This window comes from Phaenicophaeus curvirostris, chromosome 19 (genome assembly GCF_032191515.1).
Source record: "Phaenicophaeus curvirostris isolate KB17595 chromosome 19, BPBGC_Pcur_1.0, whole genome shotgun sequence".
Lineage (NCBI taxonomy): Eukaryota > Metazoa > Chordata > Aves > Cuculiformes > Cuculidae > Phaenicophaeus > Phaenicophaeus curvirostris.
The window spans coordinates 8,330,639-8,345,032 of NC_091410.1; the positions used below are offsets into that span (position 1 = coordinate 8,330,639).

Below are 14,394 nucleotides of genomic sequence, written 5' to 3' on the forward strand. Positions count from 1 at the left end.
CTTACAAAGCAGCTGGCAGAACGCCAGGGTCTTTTTAGAGAAATGTTAATGATGCCCAGGGAAGAGCTAATCATGTGTCATGGAAACAACTTTGTGCCAGTGAAAGTGCCGCACGGCACCAGCCTCACGCGGGGCAGCCAGGGGCCACGGGCAAGGGCAGGACCGCGGCTCCTCTATGTGTTGGCACCACGGATCAGCTGCTGGTGTCCAGTGATGGACCCTGTGCACGGGTTTAACACCTGCAGCTCCCAGGGACTGCTCCTGGTGACAGTGGCAGATCTCTCCTGGTCCCACCAGACCAAGGTGTGAGCATCACCCACTACCGTTATACCTTAGCCAGTGGAACCCAGTCAGCACTGGGAGATGGAGCAGCTGGTGCAGTCTGGAACAGCTGGGGACACAACCAAGCACTCCTGAGAGCCTCCCAGCTCCCTCTGGCAGCCAGGGACACAACCCAGTGCTCCCAGGAGCCTCCCAGCTCCAGCACCACCTCCTCTCCCAGGGAATATCACTCAAATTACAGTATTGCAGAAAACTGATAGAAGAGGGGAGCAGGATGGTGAGCAGCACAACAGAAATAGCAGGGATACTCCATGGATGAGGGAGCTCAGCCAGGAAGGACCAAACCCAAAGGAAACTGGGGATTAACATCCCCTGGTGAGCAGGGAATGGGTGAGAGTTAGGGAAGAGCCCCCACCAACCTGCCCCAGTGACCAGCTGCAGCACCCAGCACCCCGACTGCCGTGAGGAAAGCACGTGCCAGCTCCCCAAAACCTCACATTGCTTTCTGGATGCTCCTTTCTGGATGCTTTTCTGGATGCACCGGCACAGTCCAAGGAGCAGAGCACCTGCCTGCAGATCGCCCGGGGATGGTCTGGTCATTAGGCACAACTGAAGGGAAAAAAGCACAAATTTTGTGAACCACACCTCCGAGTTCTTCAGCATTTTGCATCCATTTGTCTTTTAGCTTCTCCCCTGATGGGTGCATGATTTCCAGCAGGAATCATTTCATGCCTTTATGGCAGCTTGCAGCTTACAATAAAGGGCATCGTCTGCACCTCTGTGGCAGCCCGGCATCTCCCAGCACGTTGTGGGGCTTCCTCAGATCATCCTCCAGCCAGGCGAGGGGCCTGGCACAGCCACAGAACAGCAGGAATGGCTGCAGAAAACAACCTTGGCTCAGCTGGCCACGGGTTGAGTCAGTCTAAATAACACAATAGAAAACAAAATATATATCTGCATGTTAGGGCCAGCTCCGAAAGGAAAGACGAGAGGACCTAAGGGGCTGCAGCCTTCAGCTGTGAGGCCAGTAGAGTCTTATTTAAAACAGGAGGAGTAAATAAAGTCCTCAGCATGAGGAGGAAAGCTCAAAGAGAGCAGACCCAGAGCTGAGCAGGTAAATAACTCAGCTGGCAGGGCTGGAGCTGTGTGAAGGGAGCCTGCAAGGCAGCAGCAGCACAGAAAACCCCCATGTGCCAGGCAGCACGGGGCAGAGCAAGGATTGCCAGAAGGGCTGCATAAGATGCTGTGGCAAAATAGTAAAAGGTTCATTAGTTATGTAAATAAAAAGCTAATACAGAGAAAAGTGAGGCTGCTACACAGCATGGATGAGTAGAGATAAAAGTAAGCTAGGTGTTGCCTGAAAACTGACTGAACAATTAGCTTCAGCTTTCGGGAGGGATGGTGATTAACACACTGTCATCTGCAGGCTGCTTTACAGAAGGGAGGAACAGAAATTGAAGCTACAGGCTCCAAACTGAGAGCAAAACTCAAAATGGCCAATGAGTTCAAATCAGAGGAATGAGGAAAACTCCATCCTAGAAACCCCACAGAACTGGCTCAGCTCACAGCCCAGCTACAGATGTGCCAAGCTGTGACACTGACAAAGAACAGCACAGAGCAAGAAAGGAGGCAGGGAAAGCCCTCCCAGGCCCCCCAGACCTCCCCAACACGCAGAACAGAAGCTCAATGCAAAACAAGGTGGAAATACATGAAAAGCAGGTAAGATGCAACATTGCCTTACCAAAGGCAGCTCATGCTATAAGTTGATCTCTTCCTTCAGACAAGGGGAAGGCAAGCAGCTCAGAGACAGCTGGTGAGCACCGGGGGGACATTTGCTGTGCTGGGGGGAGAGGCTTCAGCCCTGGGGGCTGGCAGACCTGGAGGTTGGAGCGACCGAACAGCGCAAAGTTCAAAATGCTGAACATAAGAACTACGCGAGAACGCCTGCTCTAACCTGGAAAAACACACAGAGAAACATCTAGGTAGATTACTCAGTTACAAGCTGACTATGAGTCACCATCTCCTGCATCTGTGAAAAAAAGCAAGGGTGTTTCTAGGCTGCCTGGCAAAGAGATTTCCAGGAGAAAGCAGGCAGCAGCCACGCTGCTGCACGATGCTCTGCCAGAGTTGGATCCGTATCGCTGGATCTGTGCGTGAGAGAGGCTGGGATGGAGGAGCAGGGCAGGACAAGCTGCACTGGGGCGCAGACAGAAAGACAGAGGAACTCATCCTGTGCATCCCCGCCAAGGTTTGCTTTCTATAAATACACAGGGAGCAGGCTCTGGGGAAGGAGAGGAGCTATTTACACTAAAGGACAATGTTGGCACAAGTGTAAATGGGTGTAAGAGGCTGCAAATAAAGGGAGGCAAGAAGGAAATGAGAAGGTTTCTACGCAAGGGGAGGGACAGGCACCATTTAGTCTGGGGACTGGGACAGTCCTCAACAATCCACTGGATGAGAAAAGGAGCTGCAGCTGGGGCTGCCTGGACAGCAGGGACAAGGCTCAGGATTCTGGGCCTCTTCCTAAACCACTTTTTAACTGGTACTTGGATGTTTCGCCATTTCCATTACCAGAGCTGGCAAGCAATGGTCCACAGCTCCTCCTTTCCCTCGCAGAGCAGGGAGCATGCAGAGAATGTCAGGTTCATCCATGCACACCCAACGGACGATGGTGCCACCGTGCCAGAGCCCCTCCCTGTGGCTGCCTTGGAAAACCGCGTGCCAGGCACTTCAGCTCCACACGCTGTCCAGATTGCTTCCCTAACTCCATGCAGAAATCCAGGCTGCTAATCAGATGGAAAGTCTCCATCCCATAATAAACAGCGTACTATTTATAAACCTGAAAACGTCTTTATTATTATTATTTTTCCCCAGAAAAGAGGAAAAAAAAAACCAACAAACCCCCTTGCACAATACTGTTAAATACGCCCCACCAAGGACTCACAGGTCTGCGGCGCTGGTACCACTTCCCCAGGCAGTGCCCAGTGGAACAGATGGCAGTGTGGGCGTTAGGTACCAGCCTCCTGGCAATCTGAACATCTGTTACCGTTAGAAAATGCTAATTGCCATCAATCAGGACAGCACCTACCCACATTTACATGCAAGCACAAAAAAATTACGTCTAAATTTCTCCGAGTACAACACTTGCTGCATGTTAAGTAACCGGAGCTGCTCAGATGCAGCAAGGCAGCCTGGCATCGGCGGGCGATGCACCACATCTGAGCACCCAGCAGCTCCAGGTTTTCCCCAGCAGCACCCGCAGGGCGAGGAGCTGGGGACCTGCTTGTGTGGATGAGCTCGGAGCTCCCCTTGGCATCCGCGGGGCAGAACCCTCTGACTGCAGCCTCCCTTACTGGGAGCGCTGCTACTGGCACAGAACACCCTGGGGAAGACAGTCCCAGTTCCCTGCATGCATTCTTCTCTGCTGAGTGCTGCTTCCACCTCACCTGGACACACCAGACACAGCAGAAGCACTTTGCCCCCTGTTTACTTCCACCGGTGACTCCAGAGAAACTTCGGGTCCTGCACCTCAACCCGCTGCGCTCACAGATGCATGAGACCCCCCGCATGCTTTCCACTGCTCCTCTTCACCCTGCTGCAATCCCACATCCCGTCTCAGAGAGGCTGTTTGGCAGGAGCTGCCTGCTCCACATGATCCCAGGGCAGAGGCCAGCAGCATCTCGCCCCACAGGACGCTGACAGACTGCTCAAATCCATCTGGGAATTGTTCCCTGTGGTCCACCCTATGGGAAGGTGAGATGCTCTCCATCCCCAGACAGCACAGGAACAGAAACAGCCCCACCGTGGTTTATCAGATAATGTTACAGGAATTGTAGGGAAAGTTTGGAGGAGCCCACAGCAATAACGCTCAGCCTCCCCCTCGCCCAAACCCCCAGCAGCTCCCAGGCTCATAAGACTGGCTGAGCTGGGACAGCGCTTGGAACATCTTCCCTCCGAAGCGAAGGGAGGCACTGGGGTGTTGGCAAGACAGCAGCTCCCGTTGCGAAGATGCAGAGGTACAAATCCTGGACGGCAAACTCAGTCACAAAGTTGAGCGGAGAAGCATTAAAACAAGAAACCTGGAGCACAGCGATCCCCAAGACAGTTTCCTCCATGGTGGTCCCAAGGGATGCTCTGACAGCCAAAGCCAGCTTGCTGGGCCATGCTCCTCACCCCGAGGCGCTGCCGGGGCCCCCGCCTCCCCCGCAGCGGGGAGCTGCGCCTGAATGCAAATGATGCTCCGGGCTGGTGCCAAGATCTCCTTGTTCCTTCCTCAATTTAGGACACCTCTTCATGCTGCAGCCTTTCCATAGCTGGTAGGCAGCCGCAAGGGTGTCAAAGGAACGTGCTAAAGGCTCACCCAGGAGCGACTCTTCTTTGATGGCAGAGACAACTCTTGAAGTGCTGTTTTACCCACACTGAGGTCTTCTCTCTCAGGACTGCGGTCCTAGATTGTAGCTGTGAAACAAACTTTATATTGGAAGAGACTTTCTAGCTGCTGCACTCTCAGCTGCCTTTGAGCTCGCACAGGCAGTGCCGATGCAGTGGAAACGGACTTTTGGACATTGTCCCTGACAATTTTGGGGGTCACCAGGTCAGGGTGCAGCCTGACTTCCCATGTGGAGACCAGGGTGGGCGGCAGCTGAATAGAACATCACACTCCCAGGGAGTAGAAGGCTCCATTTCTCACGGGGATTCCATCCCACCACAATCTGCTGGGTTGGGGTCAAGGCAGAGGTGAGGGGTGCACTCACCACACTGCTGCAGACCTGCCCCAGTGTTTCAGGTGCACAGCACTATCCATCCCTGCCCTTCAAGCTCAATAACCCCACCTGGTGCATTTGCCTGGTGGGCATGACCTGGCCTCACTCTTGCGTCTTCCCAGGGGCTTCAGTACCCACCACAGCAGTGGAACGGGGGCTTCCCTGACTGCAGGCACTGCTGCCTCAGCTCTTGAAGAAAGCTCAGTCTCTTCCCAAAGAAGATCAAGAGGAGCAATCTCGCTGCTGAGGTGAAGGAGATGGGGGCATGGGGTGGAGGAGCTGTCAGGGAGCATAAGAAGAGCCTTGCTAGACACGCCGCGCTCTTTCCACGGCCAAGGGGAGCAGGGGATCACGGTGCACGTTTGATTCCCTTGTGGCATTACGTCATGGTTGTTGGGCTTTGGCTCCATCCCCTGGTTTACCCCACATCCCTCCCCAGCCCTGGATCCCTGACAAGCTCCCACTGGCGTGAGCAGGTTGCAGCACCACTGCTCGCTTCCCACGGCTCCCACCATTACTCAGCAGCTGTAGGAATCGCTCAGAGCTACAAGGTCACTCAAAAACACCATCTGTCCAAGCACTGCTCCTCGTCCCAGAGAGAGCAGGAGAGAAATTATTCCAACGTGCCCAAGGCCACCACCCTGTTCTCTATGGCCCCGGCTGCACGCCAGCATCTCATGGTGCTTGCTCTGTCCTGGCAGCAGCGAGGGGGGAAACTGCAGCATCCCTGGTCTCCTGCTCCTCACACTAATGAGGCAACCCTAGGCAAGCAGCACCTGGGATGGGACAGGCTCTCCCGGGCAGGTCTGGGAGCAGAAAGCCTCCAGACCCAAAGTCTCCAGCAACAGACGGGAAAACCTCCCACAGTGCCCAGCTGCAGGGTGAGGGGTTTGGTGCTGAGGAGTGTGGGGAGGCCACAGCTATAAATACAACCGCCCCAGGCAGGCAAACACGCTGAGGCTGCCAAGATAAAATACATTCACCCAAGCCAAGGAGCTGGCTGTGGATGCTGCCTGGGCAGCAGGCAAGTGAGGAAGGGTGTGCCCAGCATGGGAACAGCGCCTGGTTGGTCCCATTCAGCTGCACGCCCCGCTGCCCTTGCCACCCAGAGGACATCACTGCCTCCACGGCACCCGGTTGGCATCCCCCTCCAATGCAATGGTGAGGATGCAATGATGGGGATACGACCTACCTTGCATGGGGGGACCAGCCCCTAGGAACCACCTGCACTGGGTCTTCTCCTTCCAGCACTGCCTGGGGACTGTTTATGGGGAGCTGAAGTCACATTTCATAGAATCACATAAAATCATAGAATCACCAGATTGCGAAAGACTTCCTTTCAGGTAGTTGTAGAGAGCAGTGAGGTCTCCCTCAGCCTCCTCTTCTCCAGCCTAAACACCCCCAGCTCTCTCAACCGTTCCTCATAAGGCCTGTTCTCCAGCCCCTTCACCAGCTTCGTTGCTCTTCTCTGGACTCGCTCCAGAGCCTCAACATCCTTCTTGTGGTGAGGAGCCCAGAACTGAACACAGGATTTGAGGAGCTGTCTCACCAGTGCCGAGTACAGAGGGAGAAGAACCTCCCTGGACCTGCTGGTCACACCGTTTCTGATCCAAGCCAAGATGCCCTTGGCCTTCTTGGCCTTCTTGGCCACTGCTGGCTCAGTGTTCAGTCGCTGTCGACCAACACCCCCAGGTCCCTCTCCTCCAGGCAGTTTCCAGCCAGACTTCTCCTAGTCTGTAGCTGCTCAGGGTTGTTGTGCCCCAAGTGCAGGACCCGGCATTTGGCCTTGTTAAACCTCATGCCACTGGTCTCAGCCCAGCGGTGCAGCCTGTCCAGATCTCTTTGGAGCCTCCCTACCCTCCAGCAGATCCACGCTTCCACCCAGCTTAGTATCGTCTGCAAACTTGCTTTGTCTTTTCTTGGGCTACTTCTCCTGCACTTCAAAGTGTCACAACATGGGCGCTATCTTTACCAACGCAGTTGTTCCCCACACACCATGTCCCAGATGCAGTTTCATAGCTGCTCACAGCCAGGCACTTTCCCAGCCCTGTTTTCTTGCCAGGAAAGGCTCGGCACAGCATAGGGCTGCCAGCAATGGCTGGGCACCGAGCAGAGGGACTCTGACTCACACCCAGCCCAGCCAATAAATAAATATTTGACTTGAGTTCATTTGCAAACTTAATAATGGGGAGCACGTCCAAGGTGCTCAAGTGGTGCTCAGAGGCGCATCTTGCTGCTTGGGGAGGCTCGGTTGCCTCTGCCGAGGGAACAGGAGCAACATCCAGCCATCCCCCCTAGCAGTGAACATCCCAGTGGCTCTTTTCCACCTTCACCCCAAAACTCCCATGACTCCATCTCACCTCTGAGAGATGCTGGCCACAGTGGGCATCACCTCAGGGGCCAAACCACAGCAGGGTCACCCAACTGGCTGCCCACACCTCAGCAGTCCCAGGATCCCAAACCAGTGGGCTGGACCCCACAGCCCCACAGCAAACCTTGCTGTGCACAAGATCCCTTCCATATGGGAGCAGCCAGCAGAGCTGCCAGCTCCCAGCTCCAGCACTTGCTGCTACATCTGGAAACTCTTTTCACCCTTAATTGTTCTTAATGCTTTAACACGCGGAGTGACTAATAAGACACTAATTGGGCAGCGTTAGCAGCGAGAGACGGAGTGGGGAGCGCGGCTGGCAGTGCCCTCTGTGCCGAGCCAGCGCTCTCCCAGCCACTTAGCTGCCAGTGTGCTGCAAGTATTATAAATCACTACAAACCCAAGCGTTTTCCCTTCTCAGCCTTTCTCAGAGTGGTGGGAATCCCACCTCCAGCAGCAGGGAGAGGAAAAAGCAGCAGATTCCAGCCCACCATCTCATGGCTGTCTGCACCCTGGGAGCAAGGGAAGAGAGGACACAAGGGACACCCAGGAAGGAGGACCCTGCTGGCTCCCTGATCCCTCTCATCACTCCCGTCTGGTACCCAGGGCTGCTGAGTCTTCACACCACCAGCAGCATCGCCTGCCCGCAGCTGAGCACTGGTGAGCCGGGCTCCCGCTTGGCATTGCTTACGTCAAGCAGCCAGGAGAAGACAAGTGATAAACGGCCGCGGGGAACACACCCGCTCCTGGGTGATTTATGGCATCAGCTGCTGCTGCCAGGGAGCTGGGCAGAGGATGTCTGCGTTTGGGATCTTCCCGTGCCCCAAAGAGCTGGGGGGTGATGTCCCTCTGCTGCCAGGGTTGCCCGGTCCTGGGGGGTCAACCCACTCCGGGAGCTCCTGTGGGGCTGCCAGCCCTGCCCACGCGTCTGCTGGCAGCGCCGCACTCGCTGGAGCTGCTCGACAGCGGGAAATAGGCACAAATCTTGTTACACACTGGCTAAGCCTCCCTGGGCATGTTTTCTATAAATCTCCTGGAATTTATTATATGATAACTAGCCTGGAAAAGCTAAATTAAATCCACAGCCAAGAAACTGACTTTCAAGTGTGACCTAATTTACTTGCTCGGAGGGGAGGGAGGGAGCGGGGATCCCAGTGCCAGGCGTTCGCGGGATGACCTCCCCGCGCAGCCGCACACCCCCGTCCTCCTCCTCGCCGTGACTTTGGGGACAGAGCTGCACAGCCTTTCATGTCTGAGCGGATCTCGCACTCCCACTCGCTGGAACAAAAGCGCCTCGAGGGCTCCCCTGTCAGATGTTTCTCCATTGCTCATCTTCAAGCCTTTCTTTAAGGAGCATTCTCCTTCCAGGGAGGGTCTGGCAGTTTTGGGGATGATGGGGAGCAACATCACAAGGGCTGTGCACCAGCGTGTTCCCCTACGCTCAGGATGCTCCCCATCATCCAGGCCTTGTGAGGAACGGCTGAGAGAGCTGGGGGTGTTTAGCCTGGAGAAGAGGAGGCTGAGGGGAGACCTCATTGCTCTCTACAACTACCTGAAAGGAGATTGTGGAGAGGAGGGAGCTGGGCTCTTCTCCCAGGTGACAGGGGACAGGACAAGAGGGAATGGCCTCAAGCTCCACCAGGGGAGGGTCAGGCTGGACATTAGGAAAAAAAAATTCACGGAAAGGGTCATTGGGCACTGGAACAGGCTGCCCAGGGAGGGGGTTGAGTCACCTTCCCTGGAGGTGTTTAAGGGACGGGTGGACAAGATGCTGACGGACATGGTTTAGTGTTTGATAGGAATGGTTGGACTCGATGATCTGATGGGTCTTTTCCAACCTGGTGATTCTATGATTCTATGAATTGAGCCTCGTGCACAGCACCTGCGCCCTCATTTGAGGCTCACGGCCAGCAACTTAAAGCCTTTATGCAAGGCCCTGGTGAGGGAGATGGGTCGCAGGAAATAAGGTTTAAGGGCAGAGAAGAATGCAGCTGCGAGTAAATCTGGCCAGGGAAGAATCATCGAATCATTAGGTTGGAAAAGTCCTTTGAGATCATCAACTCCAACCGTACCTGTCCACTACTAAATCATATCCCTAAGCACGTCATCTACCCACCTTTTAAACACCTCCAGGTACGGTGACTCAACCACCTCCCTGAGCGGCCTCTGCCAGTGAAAGAGTCTCAGTGGCTTGTGCATGAGCAAGCTCACTTCTAATTGAGCGCCCAGAGCAGGTTCCAGCAGCAATGGCTGTACTGGCCTGGCCAGACAAGGCACGTTCCCCCAGGACAGGTAAGTCCTTCCCGGTGCAGGACACCTGTCATGGCTGGGGTGACTCCAAAAAGCAGCAGCACAGCCCCAGCCTCCAAACCCACACGTGCCCCAGTGCACCCCAAGGTCCCAGGAGGAGTTCCCAGTGCTCCTGCGCTGGACTGAGCGCTCACAATGGGTCACCTCCACCGTATCGTGATGCTGTGGGGCAGCCCTACACATCTCCTCTTCCCACGACCAGCTCAAGGTGCAGCCCCACGCATCCCCCTCTGTGCCATCCCTACCCACCCAGAGCACCGCAGCAGCACACTGGGCTCCTGGCTCTTTGCAGGCGCCGGCTGCACGAGGCACGAACGAGGTGCAGGCAGCGCAGGCTGGGCCCGCGGCAAGGGCGACGTGGGCAGAGCGGGACCACAGTGCTCCAGCAGACCCGGGGGTGGGCTCGGGGCTGGCACACGGGCGCGTGCTGTTGTTCTGGAACGGCGTGCACTGGCAGAGCGGCATGTGGGAAGCTTGCATAATAGTGCCAGCCCACACTACGCCTGCTCCTTCCCAGCATGATCAGCCCCTCGCTTTCATGAGCAATAACATCCACCCAAAGTTTTCTAAAAGACAAAAAAAAAAAAAAAGCTTCAAGGTGATACACAGAGCTCAGCTGCCTTTGCTGCCTTCAAACTGATTAATGCAGCTGGGATATCCATCTGCACAGCGTCTTTGCAGAGGCAAGGCTTCTCTAATCCCCAGCTCGGGACAACCTCTGCCCCAGTCGAGGACAAGGATGCTCAAAACTATGCTCCCTATTTGATGATTCCTGAGCATGCACTTGGGACTGGGGCTGAGCAGAGGAGCTGGTGTGCGGCGAGCAGCACTGCAAAGCAGGGACGTGCGGTTCCTCAGCACTGGGCCAAGCTGGCCGGTGACGCACAGCTCCGCTGGCGCAGGCACTCCCCTCTGCTCACAACAGCCAGGGGATGAGCTGCCCTGGTTCTGGGGTCCCCCCAGAACCAGCAGCCATCAGGACAGCGTGCTGGGAGATGCATGCACCTGGAGATGCGTGTGGCAGCAGACGGTGCCGCATGGTCTCTCCCTAAGCAACGCTCAGTCCCTGGCCACGATGCTGTAAAGCACGGCTGCAACAGTGCTGCTGCAGCCCCTCTGAGAGCCAGCTGCACCCTTGGGTACTCACAGTAGTGGGAGGAAATGGGGACGATGGCTCATCTGGAGGAGAAAATGGCACTGCCTTTGCTAGGTTTAAATTTTAACTACTCATTTGGCTGGTGCAAGCTCCCAGTGCAGGCTGGTGTCAGCACAAGGAGGGATTTTAGTCCGTGTAATATGAACTGACAGGGACGGGTTCAAACCAGACCAAATGGAAACCACAGATGTAGCCACGGTGGGGTTTTGCTGTACGGTCTGTGCCGAGAGCGCGGTCTCGGCGGGTCTGGCTGGGCTGTGACACACACGGCTGTGCGTGCATCACATTCACACACTCCTCGGCCCATGCAGGGGGACCACAAGATCTCACACGCTTTCGGATCCCCACATTCCTGCAGCAAGTGGGAGGGATATGGCTGAGACGGATCCCCACGGAGCAGTGGGGAGCCCAGCCCACGGAACCCCATACTCCCTGTCCCATGAGGACTGGAGCAGACTTTGCTTCTCCCTGTGATGCTCCCCTTTGCCGGGTCATCTCAAGAGAGCCTGGACCTCAGGAGGACACAGGATCTGTACCCAGTGCTGGTGCAAAGCACACAACAGGCAGAATCGCAGTCTGCTGCCCCAGGTACAGCCCATGGGAAGCAGCAGCTTCATCCTCAACCAAAAACCATCTCCACGTGCCCCCTCCCTACCTGGGCTGCTCGGTGGAAGCGACAGACCTGGAGGCCAAGAGCAGGTACCTCGTGCTGCAGTCGCAGGCAGGAGCTCACACTTGCATTCGCCCTTTGGAGCTGTTGGGAAGAGCTGTCGGGGTCTCACAGCAGCAGCTTCTCAGCCTGTAAGAGAGAGGAGAGGCTCCAGTCCCATCCCTGTGTAGGCATTGCTGCTAATAACGGAGGAGGACGCAGCAGAGCTCAGTGCCTCTGAACACCACAGCTTCCAGGGACTCGCACACCACTTGTCCCACTCGTTTAATGGCACAATTATCCCACGGCTGGAGAGCAGCTTTGGAGCGTGACCTGGCTGCCAGGATCCTGCCTACTGGCAAAGCCGTCCAGAGAGGGGAAAGCATCTGCAGCCCTGGAGAATGGGGCTCGACTGCAAGGGGTGCACGGTGGGTCCCTAGCTTGGAAGCCCCAAGTGGGACCTCATCCCAGATTCTGCCCTGATGCAGGATGCTGAGGCTGGTCCTGCCTCCCCAGAGAGCACAAGCCCTGGTCTCAGCAGAGTGCACAGGATGGAGACAAGGAAAGGCTTCTTCCTAAGAGAAAAATTACCCCCTGACCCACCCGTTCCTTCCTAAAGGCTCCTTGGAGGCAGCCCACAATCCCACATCACTCTCAACAGCTCTAGTTTGCTTTTCCTCAACCCAGGTTGAATGGGAAATAACTTAACAGCTTGTCCCCTATTGTAATGGGTCTTTTTTATCCCATCCCGGGCAGCCCATCCGTCACGACGCCGAGCAGCAACGTCTACGCTGCGACCTCCACCAGGCAGCCCCTCTGCCTGCCATGAGTTACGACGCCTGCACCTCACGGCAGGACAGGCTCAGTGCGCCGGCTCCGCATTCGGAGCCGAGATTTATCCCCTCGGCAGAATAGGGGGCAGAGGCCAGGAGATAAGTCACAGCAAAGCTGCAGAAGCGTCTCTCAAGGTCCTCCAAGGTTGGCTCATTAAAAAGCAAGGAGAAGAGGAAAGGGAAAAAAAAAAATGCCCGCAGTGGTGTGGCTCACGAATCACCCTCCCACCTTCAAATCAGCCAGACTTGAGAGGGAAGCGAAAGGGAGCCGGCAGCCCTGAGGCTGGGTCTGCAGCAATCTCCAGGGAAGCTGTTGGTTGGAGCCGTGCGAAGCTACCAGCACCCCCTAAACATCCATCCCAGGAGGATCCCAATAAGTGACGCAGTGCAGTGACCAGGTGGGGATGCTACTTCCCAGCGGTGCTCCAGCACCCTTGGAGAAGGGGCATGAGAGCCAGGAAAGAGTTGATGGGCAGCCCACAGAGGTTCTCGGATGCTGGCCAGAGGAGCACGCGAAGGAAGATGGGCAGAGGGATCCCAAACACAGCATAGAACTATCCCTTCAGCCCTGTCCCAGGGCAGGAGATGGCATGGAGTGCTGAGTGGGCTGGTCTCCACCTGACCACCCTTCCTTAGCTCCGTGGTGACACCCATCTCCTGTTTTCAGGCTCCAGCATCCATGTCTGCCGAACAGGGACGGACACCTCCGAGGCACACATCCCTCGGGGCCCAGGAGCCGGTTGGAGCATGCAGATGTGCTGAGACTGGTGCCTGCAGTCACCAGCTCTGGGGTGCAGCCCCTGGGATCTGCTGCAAAACCCAGGCACAACGAGCACGCTGCCAGGAGTGGGCACCAACCCCACAATGAATTTCCATCACCACTTTGGGGGATCGACCACAGAAAACACTCAGAGAAACTGCGAACAGCACAGGAACTCCCCAGCCTCCCCAAACATGCTGAATTCCCCTTCCGTCTCATTAGCCCTGCTCATTAGGCTCTGCCTCTGATGAGCACGCAGAGCTCAGCACAACTTCATGCTCCCCAACACCTGCATCCCAGACCCCTTCCACATCAGCCTGTCCCAGCACAACATCCTAATCGCTGGCAGAGGAGCCCCTTTGCTGTCCTCTCCTGAAGGCAGCCCCTCTTATCTCTGCCTTGCGTTATTTGTGTGTTACCAAGAACCGCGACAGAGCTAGGGATTCAGCCATCCTGGCTCCCGAGAGGCTTTTTAATCGCACAAATGTCTTTGTTCTGTTCACTCCCAATACAGCCCCCATCCCACTTGCCAGCTGCCCCTGGCATGCACTGCCAGCCAGGCAGAGAATGGAGCAGGCAGCCGGGACGGGCACCTCCACGCTGCCCAAGCCAGCGCTGGACACCCTGCATTCCCTTGGAAATGCAGCCGGTGAGCCCATCACCTCCAGGGGAACGAGCCCAAAGTGAGAGCTTGAGGCACAAGCCACCTTTAAGCCAGCAAGGGGACTGGTAAGACCACAAAAGGATCACCTCCTCCAAGTTCCTGCACCACACAGGGCAAAGAACTTCACCCAGCAATCCCTGAAACAACAGCTCACACCAGCTTCGCTCCCAAATCACCTCCCCAGGGCTTCAGCAACCAAAAGCCCTCCCTGCCAAACCCAGGCAGCACCTCTCCAGGGTTCCTCCCCAACACCTTATTTCCAACACGAACTTATCTAGCTTCAGCTTCCACACTCACGTTGTGGGGTTTACCCAAGACTGATAAAACCTCATGCTAATGCAGTGAGTGCAGGTCATGTTAAACACAGGGAAAACCCAACAGCATCCCTAAAACAAGCTGAACAGGAACGTTTTTGCAGCACCTTCTACCTTCAAAAGCAAATCCACGTGTGTGCAGGAGGACTGTGCTGATATGTTCCCCCGTGCCCACTGGCAGCCAGCCCTGCTCCTGCAGCATCCCCATCCCGAGGGAAAGCAGTCCAGCCCCAGGAGGGGTGTGAAAGCAGATTACTGAACCCCACAGGGCATCTCCAGGAGCCACCGGGCTTTT

General features: G+C 56.0%; 2 protein-coding genes across 9 annotated transcripts in view; one reads left to right on the plus strand and one right to left on the minus strand.

The window, feature by feature from the left end:
- Positions 1-14,394, minus strand: part of RBFOX3 (RNA binding fox-1 homolog 3) — a 194,496-nt gene that overhangs the window by 91,733 nt on the left and 88,369 nt on the right. For all 8 annotated transcript variants that reach the window (XM_069872287.1, XM_069872285.1, XM_069872290.1 and 5 more), the window contains exon 2: positions 11,535-11,678. The gene's annotated coding sequence lies outside the window, so the exon portion shown is untranslated. The remainder of the gene's footprint in view (positions 1-11,534; positions 11,679-14,394) is intronic.
- The window catches only part of ENPP7 (ectonucleotide pyrophosphatase/phosphodiesterase 7), a 167,036-nt gene that overhangs the window by 64,328 nt on the left and 88,314 nt on the right, over positions 1-14,394 (plus strand). The gene's annotated exons all lie outside the window — the stretch shown is intronic.